At 45.7% G+C, this 8,873-nt stretch overlaps 1 protein-coding gene across 2 annotated transcripts in view; it reads right to left on the bottom strand.

Moving 5' to 3' along the window:
• The window catches only part of PITX2 (paired like homeodomain 2), a 19,776-nt gene that overhangs the window by 5,878 nt on the left and 5,025 nt on the right, over window positions 1-8,873 (bottom strand). The window lies entirely within an intron of this gene.

The raw sequence follows: 8,873 nt of genomic DNA, 5'->3' as shown, positions 1-8,873 counted from the left end.
CGGCGGCAGAGTCTCCCTCCCCAGCGGAGTCTCCCCCTCTCTGCCTTGTGCACAGCTCTGCGCCCAGGCGAGCTGGGGACCCGCTCGGCTCCGCCGCTTCCCTGTTTGCCTATAACATCTTCAAGCCAGAGGCGGCCTTCCCCGGGCGGTGATGTCAGCCGGCCCAGTCCCTGCCTCCACCCCCGCGGCGCCCGCCACCGCCCAGGGCAGGACGGATGCGGGGCCGGACCAATCAGGAGGTGAGAGGCTGGAGGACGCCTCGGGTCCTCGCAACCTATCAGCGGGCTCCGGCCGCGGGGCTGCCGCAACCTGCTCTGCCCCAGCCGCGGGGGCCCGGGGCGGGGAAGCGGGGTGATCTCACGGGCAGGCGTGTGCCTCTCGGGGTGTGCGCCGGGGGTTCAAGTGCTCCTCCAGATCACTTGTAATCCCTTTCCAGAGCCAGGCGGGGAAGCGGCGTGATTTGGTGTCTAGACAATTGTCTCAAAAGGAGGCGTGGCGAGGGAGGGCAGAGAAGAGCCGACCCACCCCGGCTCTTCGTTTTTTTCCACCCAATTTCTCCAGCCGCCCTTGAATCGCGGGGAAGAGCAAGGCCGCCTCCTAACTCGGCATCCCAGCCGAGCCCGGGGCCGCCGAAGGGGCATGCCCATGCTGATGGCTCACCCCAGGGGCTCAGCATCTCAGCTCCCCCGGGGGCAGGCAGAGCACAAGTCCCACGGCCCAGCGCGAACGCGAGTCGAGCCCAAATGCTCCTTGAACCCCCCTGCGGGGTCCTTTTCAAGTCATGGCGAGCTTAGAAAATGGCTCGCAAGGCAGAAGGCAAGACCATGCATTGCGGTCTTCACTGGCGCTTCTGGAAGCCTTTGCCTTCATCCTGCCTTCGCGAGACCGTCAAATGAAAGAAGACAGGCCAGTTTCTGTCTTGCTGCCTCCTTCCGTCCAGGGCGGGTTCAAAAGTTACCTCACTAGGAAACTTTCCAAATGCCCATTCTTTTTTTTAAAGACCATTTCCTTCTCCTGCCATATAGAGCACATCGCCCTGCCGAGTAAGACACGCATTGTCCACGGGACAGGAACAAAAGGAAGCGAGAACACCAAGTAAAGGGAGGTGCCCCGTCCCTGCCCAGGTGCAGACAGTCTCTCCTGACCCCATTTACACTGCACATTTTACAGCAAAGACCTGGCTACTAAGAAGAACCCGGTGAAGTTTTTTCAGAGGTCTATTTCCAGTCCAAAGCCCATCCATAAATCCCGCACGCCCAGAACAAAATCCTTCTCCTTCCCCAGCCCCTGTCACGGTTCAACCCCAACTCCCAAGGCAGCGAGGACGGGACATGGCTTTATTTTCGCAACCCAAACCCCAAACCACAACCCAGTTAGTGACCCTGGGGCAGTATCTCTGCTCTCAACCCAGGCACTAATCTCCCTTCATGGTGTTGCAACCATACTATTATTTATCAGGCGCGGTGATTCTGTTGCACTATGCAGGGCTGCGATATTGGAGTCAATGATTTGCAGTAGAAAAATAGGGGGCGAGGGTCTTCGGCAGTTCCAGCCCCGTGGGGTTGTTTGTCCTTCCTTGTAATTCGGCTCAATGGAAGATTATACAATCAGAAGAGCCTGCCCCACAGATAAAGCCAGAGACAACTATGCGATGGATTTAAATCTATCACTCTTGTCTCCTTTGGATTGGATCGCCGGAAAACTCCCTCTCCCCCCAAAAGTCGGTAGGCTCCAGAGCTTGCCACGGGTTTTCTACTCCTGGATGAGAGAGGTCCTGATTAGTAATGGATGGCACGAACTAACCCAGACACTGAAAACTTGGGTGCAAAGGTCCTTTACTTATAATTCCTCTTCCCACTTCCAGACATTGAGGAAGCTGCAAAGAGCTTCCAATAGACTGGACCCTTCTTAAACCCAAAGACATCTTCCCAGTTCCCCTTCCTTATATCCAGATTCTTTCCCCCCCACCACCCCTTTTCTGGGTCCTTCTTATTAGCTGGTGCTCTCCCTCCTTGTATCGTGTCTTTGCAATCGTACTTATCACTAAATTATCCATATTACTTTAGCAGCCTGTTAGTAAAGAAGGTTAAATTAATTTACATTCTGCTCATTATCTGGTGTTTAAATGACGTGTTTTTATCCCTGAGATTTGGCAAAGAATCTCTTTCCTCAGACCCCACAGCGTTTCGATGGAGACAATGCTCTTACATTTGTAGTGGATTTTAATCTGATAAGACTCTAATTTGCTTAAGTCTTTTAAATAGGGGGTTTTAAATGATTCTAGCCGTTTTCTTATTGAATTTCCTCTAATTCCCCCAAGATCATAAAGTATATGTGTAAAGTAAATATTTCCTCCCTTTGCACCGGCAGGAGATGACCTATAACTAAGTCAATATGAAACCAGCTCCATTCTGCACAATTTGTTTACTAATCATATCCTCGTTTCTTCTTAACCTCTCTGTACGACTGTGGTCCTGTCTTCACAAATCCGCCCAGCCTCCTTAATGAATGGACTCCATTAGGGACAAAGCAAGGAGTCCCAGTGTCGCTGTTGTCAGCGCACGGCTGGGACGTTCCCCCGCGATAGATATGAAGGAGCACAACTTCTGCAAAGTTGCGCAAAACCGACTTCTTAGAGACTGAGAGAGGACCCGCGATTTCCAATTTTGCATTGCAGGACTATAAATAAAAAGCTTGAGGAAAAAAAATTAGGAAAGCGCTAGATTACCTTTGAGCGACTGGTTCGCGGACAAGAGCCTTTGGTTCTGCGACAAACAAAAAGGGCAGGGCTGGAAGAATTGTTCCAGTTTTACTGCGGGGTAGAGGCTGAGCCTGTGTGTGCGCTTGGGAGAGTTTGCCTTCATTATTTTATTTTATTTTATTTTATTTTATTTTATTTTATTGAAGATGCGTCTTGTTAGTGCAGAAATGCAGTGGTTTCCCTGTGAATCCTGCGATCAAGAGGAAGAGCCTTCTGGTTTGGAAGCTGAAAGGCACTTATTATGCACTTTGTGGGTTCCTCTGTAATAGGATGTTGTGTTGAATTCTAACTAGTTTTGGGTCATAAATCATTATGATTTTTAGCTTCTGCCACAGCTTTGCGCTGGTCAAATTTGTACACAGGACTCTTCTAACACGCTCAAAGCCACGAGGGAACTTCTGCATAGATGCGATGTCTGGTCCCCGGACAGGACACTTAATTCGAATTATTTTATCTTCCAACCGAAGGTTTTAGGCAGGGTTTATAAGGAGGGGTTTTTGTTGTTGTTGGATGGGGGGGGCGGGGGGAAGGGAAGACAGAAGGCCCTGCATGTTTTAGATCTGACAAAACGCCCTGCGGGTTTTGACGCCGTCTTTAGCAACCGATTATGCATGTAGATTTACTCATTGCCAGGGTTGTTAGCTGTAGCTGTTCAAACCCGTGTCCGAGGAAACACCCCGCAACGTAAAGGAGTGGATCCTTGGATCTGTCACTTCAGTTCAGAATAAAATCAGACGGCCAGCTCTCAAAACACACTCTGCTCTGAACTCAGAGAAAGGCTGTGTGGCCAGCAGTGCTCTCCTTTAACACGCATTTGTTACACATTACAAGTTGGAATCTCTCTCCGTCTGCCTTTCACGTCTCTCCCCCTTCCCATAGGATGGTCCAATTTCTTAATTAAATAAAGATCCATCCCCTCCATTTTGCTTTCAGTATTGTCATCTTTTTCCTGTTGTTATTAGAACCGTCAAGAATAATTATGCATATAAATGACTCCAGCACGATTCTTTCCTATCCGCTCAGCAGACCCATTTTACGCATTTGAAGCTCTGAGCTGGTAAATCGCAGAACCACCTGGCTGTCAGGCTCCGATGGAAGAAAATCTCCAGCTACAATAATTTTTTTTTTTTTTTAACAAACTCTTATTAAATTCCCGGGACCCTGTTGGGTTCCTTTTCTCTCTTGTGTGTGGCTTTCAATTAAGCTGTCTCTCCCCCATCTCTGTCGTCTAAATCAGGTAAAGTTGGCCCCATTCTCCATTCGAGATGTTATTAAAATAACAAGGATGCTTAATATGAACACCCTTGATATATTAATATATGTAATATATGAACGCGTAGAACCCGACTAAAAACGTGATTGGAATTCTTGCTGACCCTATCGCGAAGTATCTCCCCAAAACCTAGGACCACTTCTACCTGAATGCGGGAAGTGGCGAGTCCGTGTGGGGACGCATTGGGGACGTAGGGAAAGTTGCATTCACTTATTTACAATACTTTGATTAAAACACCGCCACTGCATTTTTTTTCCCCAGCCAGGAGGGTAGCTAACATTCAGCATTAGTTGTCATGGTGACCATAAATCACATAAATCCAAAAATACCCACCTATAATCTGAGATGAAGCTTTTATTTCCCTAGCGAAATAATATTTTAAAAGCTGTCAGCTGACAAAAAAGCAACCTAATTGTAGTCACCCAAGTAATGAATTACTGGGAAAGGTTTGAATTAAAATGTCAAAAGTGTCTGGGCTGTTTTTTTTTTTTTTTTAACTGCTGGTAAAATCTGTGGTGCTGTTTCCATTCGAGAAGCTCCAGATGAAGTGATTCTGGCATTTGTGATTTCTAATACACGCGCGCACACACACTCGAGTCTGTACAGGCTGCACCAGGCTGTCAAAGAAAAACAACCTTTTGCTGAATTACCCTTCATGTTTAGTTTAAAAGTGCTAAGGCTTACTAGAAAAGTATCCACGTTGAGCCAGAGCTCAGGGTATTAACTAGATTCTAAATAATGGGGATTTAGAGAAAAGGGAAAGAAACTTTTATTATGGACAGACTTCTTTTTTTTCTTGCAGGGTGCCTGGTCTTTCCTCTGAAACAGCTGATGCTGACCACTCTCAGAGACATGCTCCCAGAAGAGCTCATTTGATCCACTATGCCTGGCAAGCCCCATGCTCTGTCTATCCAGGTCATTGGTAACTTCGAGGTACCGCACGCCAGCTTCGGGGGACAGTGGTTGGGCACCCCCCTAATTTTGCAGAGATCTGCACTTATCTCAGGGAGCCCCAGAGAGCTGGAAACAGGAGCTGAGCTGACCTGCTTAGCGGGCTACTGGTGTGTTTGCAAGACACACTGCAGGTATTTATTTTCCCACTTTTGCCTTTATCTACTATAAGATCATTGTTTCTAGACGTAATACTCTCCTAAATGGATAAATTGGTTCTTATGTAGAGTCTCCAGCTAGTCCTGTTGTCTTTTACCTTTGGCTTGTTGTCTTTCGCCTATCTTGGATTACCGGGTATTCTCCGAGATGAAGAGCCATTAATTACCCATTCAGTCAATATTAGGAAGACTACAAAGCTTTTTACATAGGATTAAGAAGACATCAGATTGTTCCATTAGTATATTCCTCCTCACGAATAAGCTTTCGTTATACATTTAGTTTTCCCTGGAGCCAGTCTAACAACTGCTGCATATATTATTGTCAGGCGACGGCGGAAAAGACATATCAAAGGAACAATAAAGTAACTTTTCGTTTGCACTTTGCACGGGCTAGTGGAAGGCAAACGCGAATTGGGCGCAGGAGCTGCTGGAAGAGCTTTGCCACGGAAAGGGGAATCAATCAATGTAGCCTCAGTGGTGTTCATTAAGGACCTGAAAATCTCTCTGCCTTCCAGGCTCCCCCCATTCATTGTGCAGCTGGCAGGTCCTTCTCCACTCCCGGGCCATGCCAAGCACTACCTCAGCTCTCTCACCCTCCTTTCCACGCCAGTTCTGTTGTCTCTCATGTTACTCGGGCCAGTCTCCTCCAAGCTGCTCCTAGAAAGCCTAAAACCTGGTCCTCTCCTGGGCCACTGCAGTACAGCAGAGCAGCATCTCCTCCTGGCACTCCCTCTAAGCCGGGGTGCCATTTCTGAGGCCAGAGATCTGCACTTATGGTGCCAGGGTAGTGCCACTGAAACTTGTAGCAGGAGAAAGAGCTTTTCTGTTAGGCACAAGTCGCCATCCGTCCAGCCCTTCACACACTTGCGGTGGGTTAGGTGCTGCTGGTGGGGTCCTACAAGCAACTCTGATGAACGGAGGAGTGAAGGCTCCTATATACCTCCTCTATACATGTATACGTGGGCTGAAAATAAACGAGAAACAGCACCTGAGCCTTTAATTTTGCTAGGGAATATGGAAATGGAGGGGAACACGTAGATTTGTTAAAGCTATGGCATATTCAGCCAAAAGAACGATTTTAAAAAAATATATATATTATAATTGAAATAATCAATTTGTGATGCTGGGAGGGGTGAAATACTCCATTACGCATTTGTAACAATTGCATGTTAGGAGTCTGCAGTTGTAGTAGTTATTGATTACCTAACAGGATTTCTTACAGGGAATTTACAAAAGTAATGAATAATATTTAAAAGATATTAAGCATCCTGAGCCAAAGAGTTCAGGACGCTGTACGGACATACAAGCGAAATAATAAAGTCTTTTAAAAGAGTAGTTATAAAAGACAATAATTTGTACATGTACTTTATTTTTAGGAATTTTGTTTTGAGCTTTATCAGCCAGAAATAAATTTCGTCACTTCATTTTATAGCTAAAGATAAGATCAAAATATTTGCATTTGATATTTCATAGCAGTGATTTTTTCATATCGCTATGTCCGAAGTCTCTTTTCTTTTAAAGTAATCTTTACATTGTGTTCTGCGAAAAAGGTTATGTGCTCACTGGTGTGAACCCCCCCCCCCCAAAAAAAACAACCCTGATATTCTGTAGGCTGTAAACAAATATGGTTTTTCTCTCCTTTTATATAACTGCCTGTTAACCCAACACTTACATGGACCCCAAAGGGAACTATAGCAGGCTACGGTCCTAAAAAAATCGTTTCCTGCGTCTGTCACCTCCTTTCCTATTACAGCAGTTTGAAAAAAAAAGGATTGACCAGAGGACAAGACTTATTAGAAGTAAATAACATGAAATATGAAGTCGTTGGAGTGTCCTTCCAAACACTCAATACAACAACAGCAAGGATTACATGCTGTAACACGAAATAAAGCCAGGGAGAGGTTTTCTTATTTTTAGTGATTCCCCACTTACAACTGAGGTCATTTCTAGAGTCACAATTATCCATTAAATATAAATTCACGCTCTGCATTTGTAGATGGCGCTACTTTTAGCAAAGCCCACTAAACAGGACCTTTTAAATATTCTCCAAAAAATACGGCAACGTAGTCACGTTTTTCAGCATTACTTTAGATCAGAGTCATTTTTTTACTCAACGGTATTAAACATGTTTAGAAAGCCACTTCCCCTTCAATCCGACGGGTAGAAAAATAGACGTATTGATATTGTACTAGGCAGGAAATTTTGTGTGTAGTACAATAATCCCGTTTCATAATTAATGGCTAAGAAAATAGCCATTTGTTTCTCAGCAAAGGAAGCCTACGTTACCATATCACAGAGCATATGAGGATTTCTCTTTTCTAAATACTTAGTAGAATAGAAGTGGCTTGTAAGGACTCATAAATTTATTATATCAGAAAGGTCCCCACTTTCCCATTGCATAGTGCTACAGTCTTTGATTAAGACCACCTGTTCACTGAGGAGGGAAAACCGGTGAAGGGTAAAAAGGCTTTTGTTGTTCTCAACCATATATAAAGCGATGTCATCCTGCAACTCCACGCTAGTTAGCAGTTATTACTTGTCGGGGAAAAAAGGTGTCAAACATTGGTAAACCCTATCTGTGTTCAATTTAATATCAGGAACGTTTCCGGGATTAAAATGATTGGGTCGTAATACGTATACGTTTGGAGTTGTCTCTGATCTTGATTTTTTTTTTTAACCATCCTTGGATCTAATAATTTATTTTTATGAAGAAGCGATGAAAACTTCCGAAGGCATTGACAGAAGAAAGAAAGAAGGGAGGGATAGGCCACCGAGCACCATTGCCACGACTGAAATCGCCGGACGTTATCTGAGAAATATGACGCTATTTAGCCAAATAGGGGTAATACCATATTCTTCCAAGTAAGTGTTTAACCACGAGACCCGGGATACTTACATTATTAATTCAGTCTGGTTTCCTGTATTATTACTTCAGCTTAATGTATTTTATTTAAACAAAATCACGTTTATCTTGGCTTAAACGGACTCTTGAAACACAGAGCGCTTTGTTTTCTTCTTTGTAATATGTTTGCATTGCTGTTTTTCTTGATTGCACACTGCATTTGCCTACGAGAGCCACTCAACTTGGGATCAGGAATGGCGAGATCCTGCCTTCAATGGAAGCTAAATGCTTTTAGGATGCCTATCCCCCACCCCTCCAGAGCGGACATTTCTAGATGTCAAGGGGGTAGGACTCGCCACGCACGAGAGAGAATTTTGAGTAGCAGTTTTCAAGGAGAAGTTTACTTTTGGCGGGGAAGGGAGGGATACTGCCCAGACCTCGCGGAATAAAGCACACAAGCTAGAGAGCAATGCAACTACAGCTGGACGGACCGCAAGGCTTAGCATTTCCAGGAGAGGACGGGTGATCGCTCGCATAATCGACAGATCCTGTGCCTTGAACTCAGGCAGACCCCCCACCCCAGCCCCAGCCACCAACTCCCTTTTGCATTTCAGTCCCTTAGTCAAAAATGAAAGATAGCGCTGCCCGCGGGTGCACAGCGAGCGGCGGCCTCCCGAGCGGGGCGAGGAATCGCCTGCATGTATTGCGCGGCAGCTTCTCAACATCCCCCGTACACACACACAGTACTAGTCTCACACACACACTGGTCCCAGACACACACACATACACACACACACTGGCCACACACTCACACACATACACATCGGTCTCACACACATACTAGTCCCATACACCCACATGCATATACACTGCCCCCAAACACACTCA

The sequence above is a fragment of the Crocodylus porosus genome, unplaced genomic scaffold (assembly GCF_001723895.1).
Source record: "Crocodylus porosus isolate Cpor-Errol unplaced genomic scaffold, CroPor_comp1, whole genome shotgun sequence".
Taxonomy (NCBI): Eukaryota; Metazoa; Chordata; order Crocodylia; family Crocodylidae; genus Crocodylus; species Crocodylus porosus.
This window is presented reverse-complemented; position numbering and strand designations above follow the sequence as displayed.